Source organism: Phocoena sinus, chromosome 2 (assembly GCF_008692025.1).
Source record: "Phocoena sinus isolate mPhoSin1 chromosome 2, mPhoSin1.pri, whole genome shotgun sequence".
NCBI lineage: Eukaryota > Metazoa > Chordata > Mammalia > Artiodactyla > Phocoenidae > Phocoena > Phocoena sinus.
Genome location: NC_045764.1, coordinates 3,563,960 through 3,572,339, shown reverse-complemented (window position 1 = coordinate 3,572,339; position 8,380 = coordinate 3,563,960). Strand labels below are relative to the sequence as shown.

The 8,380-nt window shown below is 47.8% G+C and overlaps 1 protein-coding gene across 7 annotated transcripts in view; it reads left to right on the top strand.

The window, feature by feature from the left end:
* Positions 1-1,454: 1,454 nt before the first annotated feature.
* Positions 1,455-8,380, top strand: part of ARHGAP12 (Rho GTPase activating protein 12) — a 111,020-nt gene continuing 104,094 nt past the window's right edge. For all 7 annotated transcript variants that reach the window (XM_032621860.1, XM_032621857.1, XM_032621856.1 and 4 more), the window contains exon 1: positions 1,455-1,608. The gene's annotated coding sequence lies outside the window, so the exon portion shown is untranslated. The remainder of the gene's footprint in view (positions 1,609-8,380) is intronic.

Sequence of the window (8,380 nt, the reverse complement as noted above, 5' to 3'; positions counted from 1 at the left end):
AGCGGGGTTACAGGCAGATCAGCAAGGATGAGCGAACTGTTTAGTTCTATCTCTAGCTGGAACCAAGGGTGCCCAACTCAGGCTTGGGGCGTAGGGAAGATACGGTTATCAGCACATTCCCATCAGGGCACAGTTTCCTTATTGCTGTCTGTTCCTGTTTTGGTTCTACAAAGAGATCACAAGGGATTTTATGGAAAACAGTGTCAGAATCATACAGCAGCAATACTGTGTCTGCTGAACAAGGGCATGGAAAAGGTTACTTGTTAGAAACTGAGGGAGACAGAAAAGACCGTTGATGCCAAGGAAAGGGGGTATCGAGTGTATTGGCAGAGATAGTATGGTTTCAGGCTTATGTATCTTTTCTTTCTAAAAGGAGAAACAATATCGTTCGGCTTTAGACCCTCATTAGATCCAGATCCAACGGCATCTTCAAGCATGAGGTGAAGAATAGAAAAGAGCCAGTTCCAGAGAGTGGCTCTTGAATCACAGCCTGGCCTTTTTTCTTGTATTATTAAAATTTCATCCCGGCCATAATAGATACGATCAACAACTGGTTACTAATGAATGGTTTCTGCAGTCCTAATACACATCAGTTAGTTTTCTCAGTCGGTGAATCTTAGAGTTTAGAAGGAGGCTTCGGACTTGTCAACATGCTCCTTTGACAGCTGAAGCGAGACGGGTGAAGTGACAATGGCAGAAGCCAGGTCCCTCTCGATTCTCAGGCCAGCACAACTCCCGCCCTCGGATCCCCACGGGAAACCTTTTCACGCCTCTGACTTCCGGAGTCTGTGCTGCCATCCTGCAAGCGCTGCAAAGCTGGGGTGACTTCGGGCAATGACACCGTGGCCCCCCGGGGCCTGCACACTGCAGCCCGGTGGACGGCGGGGCGCGGGGTGATTGGCCAGGCCGCCCTGGCACCGCCCGCCCGCCCGCGGAGTGTGCGCGCCGGCCCCGCACTCTGCCCGGGTGGCCCCGGCGAAGGACAGCTTCGTAAGGACCGGGTCAGGGATCAGGGCCTCCAGAGTTGCGTTTCGTCCCGCTGAGGTCGCGTGAGGACTCTTCCCGAGCCTCCCCGCGGCATTTCCGGGCGCGGGAACGGCTGACCGACGCCGGCAGCGCTCCCAGTGTGCCGAGGAACGGGGCAGGCCCTCCTTCCCTGGGTCCCACTTCCGCCACGCAGCGCTCGGGCCGTCTCCCGTGGGCCCGTCCCACGTTTTCCCCACGAGCGCTTCCTCAGCGTCTCCCACTACGCATATACAAGGCGCCACCGCCCCCCTCCGCCCGCAGCTCCGCGCGCCGGCCGCGCCCCTCCCTCGGCCTCCCCTCCCCCTCCCGGCTCCGTGCCGCCGGTTCCCCCCGCGCCCGCCGGGCCGTCACGTGGCCGCGCCCCGCCCCCGTCACGTGGCCGCCCCCCGCCCCGCCCCCGCGCCGGCGCGCTCCGACGTGCCCTGGAACTCTGTCTCACCTGGAGGGCAGCCTGCGGGGACGCGCCGGCCGCGGCCGCCGCCGAGTGAGCGCCCTTCGGGCTCGCCTGGGCGCCCCGCCGCCGCCGCCGCCGCCGAGCTGGGCCAGGAGGGAGCCGCCCCCCGCGGGGCCGCCGGGCCCTCGGTGAGGGGGGTCGGGCCGCGGGCGGGCAGGTCGGGGCGGCGCTGCACAAAGGCGCCCGGGGCCGGGGCTGCGGGGCTGGGGGAGGCGTGTGCGGGCGCGCGGCGGCGCTGGGGTGCGAGAGGTGCGGCCGTGGGCGCGGCCGGCGGAGTCGGGGCGCGGGGCCGGCGCGGGGCCGGGGGCCGCTCCTGGTCGGTCGGCCGACTGGGGCGACGGGGTTTAAATGGCTGGAAGTTGCGGCTCCTCTGCCCCCCGGGTGTCCTGACTTCCTGTGAGAGGGCAGTGCCCGCCGCCCCGCCCCGCCCCCAGGAAAGAGGGTGTTGGGCGGTGTGTGTGTGTGTGTGTGTGTGTGTGTGTGTGCTTGTGCGTGTGTAAAAGGCCGGCGGTGCCTCCCTCCTTCCTGGCCCCCCGCCGACGCCGTGCCCGCTCCGCCAGCGCTGCCGGGGCTGCAACCTCCCTCCCCCAGGGCCTCCCCTCGAGGGCTGTTGACCTCAGCACTGGGCACGCGGGGCCTTGCAGCCCTCAGAGGTGCCCCGCCCCTGCTCGGTGGGCTCTTGCTCCTTTCCAGCCCTTCTGCGAGGAATCTCCTCCGGGTCCTTGAGTTTAAAGAATGCTGTGCACTGTCCTCGGGGGTGGTGGGTTGTCTTATAAGCATGACTGTCTTTGACGTGTTGCGGCTGAAGGTCCCGAAGACCCTTTGAGACGAAAAGGCCACAGGGTCATCAGCCCTGAGAAGGGCACGGCCTCCTGGCGTTCTCGAGGCGTGTGGTGTTTTCCTTCTGACTGCAGCCGCAGTTTTCAATGCACTTAAGAAGGCGAAAACAAAAATGTTCAGAGCGTGGCTTTATGAAAGTTCTGATGTCTTTCCAAGTAGAGTGTGTGTGGTCGGTAGAGCCAGTTAACACTCCTGCTGCCCTATGGTTAATCATGACGCGATGAGGTAGACTTTATTGAGCAGTTACGCAGATGCTCCTAAGGGGAGGTGACGTGGAGAGGAACGAGCTTTGAATGAGGAGTCGCTCGGGTTCAGATTCTGCCCCCTGCGTCTGAAGGCGAGACCTTCAAAGACTCTTGAATGTTACAGTGAAAGGTGGTTAAAACAAGTGTCCAGTTCCTAGCCACGCCTCTTTCCCACTTAAACGCTGGGAAACGGAGGCCTGGAGGTGTATGTTGGTCCATATCCAGTGTTCTTTCCTGATCCGCAGGAGGGTGCGTTACAGGATGGGGCATCTTTGTCTATCTTTTGGTCCCAGTAGACAGTCTGGCTGCTGGCTCCAGTATTTTCTCTTTCTTTTTATCTCTGTTTTTAAAAATGCCTTGGAAATGTTTCACAGCAGGGATTTGGGAGCCCAGAGTAGTGAGCCGGGCTCTGAAGACTTGACCCTGAGTGGGGCACCCCGAAGAGCCAGAGAAGCTGGGCATGTAGGTGTGACCCGTGGTTGCAGGTAGTAGCTCTGCTGCTCTGGGGAGGCTCTCTGGGGAAAAATGAGTTAAATACAGTCTAATGTACCAGATAACGTGCGCATGCCGCAGTACTGGCTGATAGGTTTCTATTTATACTTGATCAACGACAGACGTTGGAGAAGATTGCTAACTCATTGATTCTTTTTTAAAAATTAATTAATTTATTTTTGGCTGGGTTGGGTCTTCATTGCTGCGCGCGGGCTTTCTCTAGTTGCGGCGAGCGGGGGCTGCTCTTCGTTGCGGTGTGTGGGCTTCTCGTTGCGGTGTGTGGGCTTCTCGTTGCAGTGGCTTCTCGTTGCGGAGCACGGGCTCTAGGCGCGTGGGTTTCAGTAGTTGCAGCACGCGGGCTCAGTAGTTGTGGCTCGCGGACTCTGGAGCGCAGGCTCAGTAGTTGTGGCGCACGGGCTTAGTTGCTCTGCGGCATGTGGGATCTTCCCGGACCAGGGCTCGAACCCGTGTCCCCTGCATTGGCAGGCGTATTCTTAACCCCTGCACCACCAGGGAAGTCCTTCATTGATTCTTAATATGATGCCCTCTATAGAATAGTTGTCCATATATAGTCAATATTTTACATACCTTTAGATTTTTCAAATTACTGCACTAGTTGTGAGGCACAAGTGAAAATATGTAAATACTGTGGAAAAGCAGCGTGTTATTTGTAGTCAGTCATTTGGCTTTTCTTTCATTAATTAGAAAGTATCTGCTGAGTGGTTTTTTTAATAGGTTGACAGAAAATGGGTTTTACGAATGTAAGTTCTTTAAGTAATGCAGTTGACATTTCTGAGCACAAAAGGGTAATAAACAGTTTAAATTAATTCAAACAGTGAATGTGGTGATGTGTAAAATTACTAAGTGGTAGTACTGGTTTTTGCTTATCTGAGAAAATTGGTACTAGGAAAAAGCAGCTAAAGGTAAATCTGCCTAAAATGGGCAGTACAGTTTTATACTAGTGGGAGAGAAGAGTGAAATTAGACGTTTATTTTATCTTATATTTAACAATTTTAGTCGTAATTGCAAATACGCACTGCTTTGTAGAATGAATCAGATGTGAAAAGGCAGGATGGTACCACATAGCATCATTGTGCTTCAAATCATGCTTTTCCAATCATTCTCTTTTGAGGAACCCGCCGGGCCACTGTCTTTGTGTTTTCTTTTCCTCAGTTGTTACCTGTTCTGATTGTGCCACACCCTCATCTGTGGATGGCTCTGCGTGACTCAGCCATTTTCTTATTATATTGACTTAGTATTTTGCAGTTCCAGTTTGCAGTTGAGCAGCTTTTCATTTGAACTGAACTGCCAGACACTGATGTCTCTAAGCACCCTTCCCCTGTTGATAATCTGTTCCTTCTCAGATTTCTTTGTGCATGGGAATTACCTGAGCTTCTAACAAGCCCCCATGATACCGATGCTGCCGGGACTTCAGACTGCTACTGTCCAGTAGAAATGTGATGCCAGTCACCTGTGTAATCCTCAGGTTTTTAGTACTCACACGATAGGTAAAGTTAAAAAGAAACCATGAAATAAATTTTATTATCATTTTTGCCAGAACCCCACATGTATTTGACACTTCCACACGTCTCAGTTTAGATTAGCCGTACTTCACATGCTCGGGAACCACGTTTGCCTGCTGTGTTGAGCAGCGTGGTCCTGGAGTCTAGAATCCAGATCAGTGCTGTTCTCAGTGTGTGTTCACGTTGGCCCTGTCAGCAGCCCTTGGGAACGTGTTAGAAATGGACATTTTAGGGCCCCCCACAAACCGACTCTCCTTACAATACCTGGAGTCTCAGTAACTTGCAGCATATGACTACGAAATGTATATGTGATGTTTTGGATGGGATCCCAGAACAGAAGAAGTTCATCGGCGAAAAACTAAGGAATATGGACATCATTAGGTATCAGTATTTGTTCATTGAATATGACGAATGTACCATACTAATGTAAGATGTTTGTAGTAGGGGAAACTGTGTACAGTGTATATGGGAACTCTACTGTCTTTGCAGTAATTCTGTAAATCTAAAGCTCATCTAAAAGAATGTTTGTTTTTTTTTTTAAAGAAGCTCTCCAGGTGATGATGTCTTTCACTAAAAGTGAGAAGCAGTGATCTAGATCGCTAATATGACCTGCACTATTGCAGCTTGGGTGGGCAGGATGGAGGCTACTGTTAGGTCTCATAGGGTAATAATGGTTTTTTTTGGGGGGGGCGCCACGCCTCATGGCTTCGGGGATCCTAGTTCCCTGATCAGGGATCGAACCTAGGCCCCCTGCAGTGGAAGCTCAGAGTCCTAACCACCAGACCTCCAGGGAATTCCCGATAATAGTATTTTTGTAATAAGAGCTAAAACTTATAAAACACTTAGCATGTGCTAGGGATTATACCAAGTACTTTACACATATTTACTCATTTAACTCTCCCAATATGTGATATGTACCATTAGTTAGCTCCTTTTCACAAATGGAAAAAATACCGAGGCTCAGAGAGGTTAGGTGACTTGTCTTAGGTAGCAAGAGGCAGAAACAGGGACGTTTGAGGAGGGACTAATTTAAGAGCAATCAGTTCATTTGTGAGTGTTTTCCTTCTCTACAAGTTTTGCTTCTTTGAGTAAGCACTGATTAATGTGGATGTTCTGTATCATGCCTTGTAGTTTACAGAGTACTTTCTTGTCTTTCCATTTTCACAAGGATCTTTTGAGGTTTGTGTTGTTTCTTTTGTTTTACAGATCGTTCAGGTGCTGAGGGCCTGAGAGCTAGCTAATGCATGGCAAATCCTGATTTAAATTTCAGTCCTCCCACCCTGAGTTCTCTGTTCCTTTACCGCAGGAGAATTCAGAATACATTTACAAGTTAGAGTGGTATCTTTAAAGTTAGTTGAAAATTACCTGTATTTTGCTGTATATTACTGGTTTGTTTAAAAAAAATCAGTTTTGAGTTAAAATCTACATACAATAAAATAAAACACTCAACGATAAAATGGGGTGAGCTGCAGATACATACAAAGGCATGAATGAATCTCAGAAGCATTGTTCTAGGTGAAGCAAGCCAGACGTGAAAGGCTACATGCTGTATGTACATATGCTTTTGTCTCCATTTGGCTTCCTTGAGTAAACTGTGATTAGTGTGATGCTTTTTATCACGCTTTATAATTTACTAAGTACTTTTTCATGTTTTCTCTACCCATTTTCACAGGGATCTTCTGAAGTTTGTATTGCTTCCTGTTTTACAGATGAGTGTATCACAGTTAGTTTAGGCATTTACCAGTTGATAGGCCTCTGGGTCATTTCCAATTTCTGGCTGTTATGAATAAAGCTGTTATGGATGTTCATGTAAGGCCTTTTCAGGGATTTATGGTTTCATTTTTCTTGGGTAAATACTTAGAAGAGGAATTGCGAGATCGTATGTTAAACGTATGTTTAACTTTAAAAGAAACTGCCCAAATCCTTTCCAAAGTAGCTGTGCCACTCTGCATTACCACCAGCAGTGAATGAGAATTCCTGTTGCTGGTATCCTTACCCTACAAAATATCCTTTATATGTATGTAAAGCCGTTATAAATATATATAAAGTTGCTCTGTGGCATGTGGGATCTTCCCCGACCGGGGCTCGAACTCGTGTCCCCTGCATAAAGCCATTGCATTGTAAGGTTTTGTCTTAACAGCTTTATTGAGGTATAATTGCTGTAAAATAAACTGGACATATTTTAAGTGTGTAGTTTGATGAGTTTGGACATATGAATAGCTGTGCCTCTAAAATCATCACCGCTATCAGGATAACAAGCATATCCATCACCCAGCTCCCCATTTCCTTGAGCCCAAAGGTAATTTGTTGCCCTCGTTCCCTGGTAACTATTGATCTGCTTTCTGGCACTCTGTATTACTTTGCATTTTCTAGGATTTTATGTAGATGGAATCGTACAGTATGTACTCTTTCTTGTCTGGATTTTTTTTACTCAGCAAATTTTTTTTTTTTTAACATCCTTATTGGAGTATAATTGCTTTACAATGGTGTGTTAGCTTATAACAAAGTGAATCAGCTATACATGTATCCGCATATCTCCTCCCTCTTGCATCTCCCTCCCACCCTGCCTATCGCACCCCTCTAGGTGGTCACAGAGCACCGAGCTGATCTCCCTGTGCTATGCAGCTGCCTCCCGCTAGCTATCTGTTTTACATTTGGTAGTGTATATATGTCCATGCCACTCTCTCACTTCGTCCCAGCTCACCCTTCCCCCTCCGCATGTCAAGTCCATCTTCTACATCTGCGTCTCTATTCCTGTCCTGCCCCTAGGTTCTTCATAACCATTTTTTTCTTTTTTTAAATTCCATATATATGTGTTAGCATACGGTATTTGTTTTTCTCTTTATGACTTACTTCCACTCAGCAAAATTATTTTGAGATTCATCCAGTTTGTTGTGTTTATCAGTAGTTTGTTCCTTTTATTGCTGAGTGATATCCTATTGTGTGGATATTACACAATTAGTTTATCCGGTCGCCTGTTGGTGGACATTGGGTTGTTTCCAGTTAGGGACTATTACAGATAAAGCCACTGTGAACATTCACATACAGGTCTTTGTGTGGACATGTGTTTTCATTTTCTTTGGTGACTACCTAGGAGTAGAATCCTGGGTCATATGGTAAATGTATATTTCAAGCTTTTAAGAATCTCTCCAACTTTTCCCAAAGTGGTTGTACCATTTTACATCCCCACCAGCAGTATTTGAGAGTTCTGGTTGCTCCACATTCTCAGAAATACTGGTATCGTCAGTCTTTTAATTTTAGTCATTCTAGTAGACATGTGATGTTATTTCTTTGTGTTTTTAATTTGCATTTCCCTAACGACTAAAGACGTTGAGCATCTTTTCATGGGCTTATTTACCATCTATAGATCTTCATTGGCTATGAACACTTGTCTGTTCCTATCTTTTGCCCTTTTTTAATTGGGTCATTTGTCTTCTTAATGGCTTGTACAGTTATTTATATTCTAGGTATGAGTTCTTTGTTGGAGATAAGTTTGTGTCTGAGACATTTGTGTCTATTTTCATGAGGGATATTGGTCTGTAGTTTTTCTTTTTTATAACGTCTTTGTCTGGTTTTGGTATGAGGAGAATGCTGACTTCATAGAATGAGTTGGGATGTTTTTCCTCTGTTTCAATTTTCTTTAAGAGGTTTGTGTAGAATTGGTATTATCTTCCTTACATTTTGTAAAATTCACCAGTGGAGCCATCTTGGCCAGGAGTTTTCTTCGTGGGAAGATTTTTAAAGACAGATTCAATTTATTTAATAAATATAGGACTATTTAGGTTATCTGTTTCTTCTTA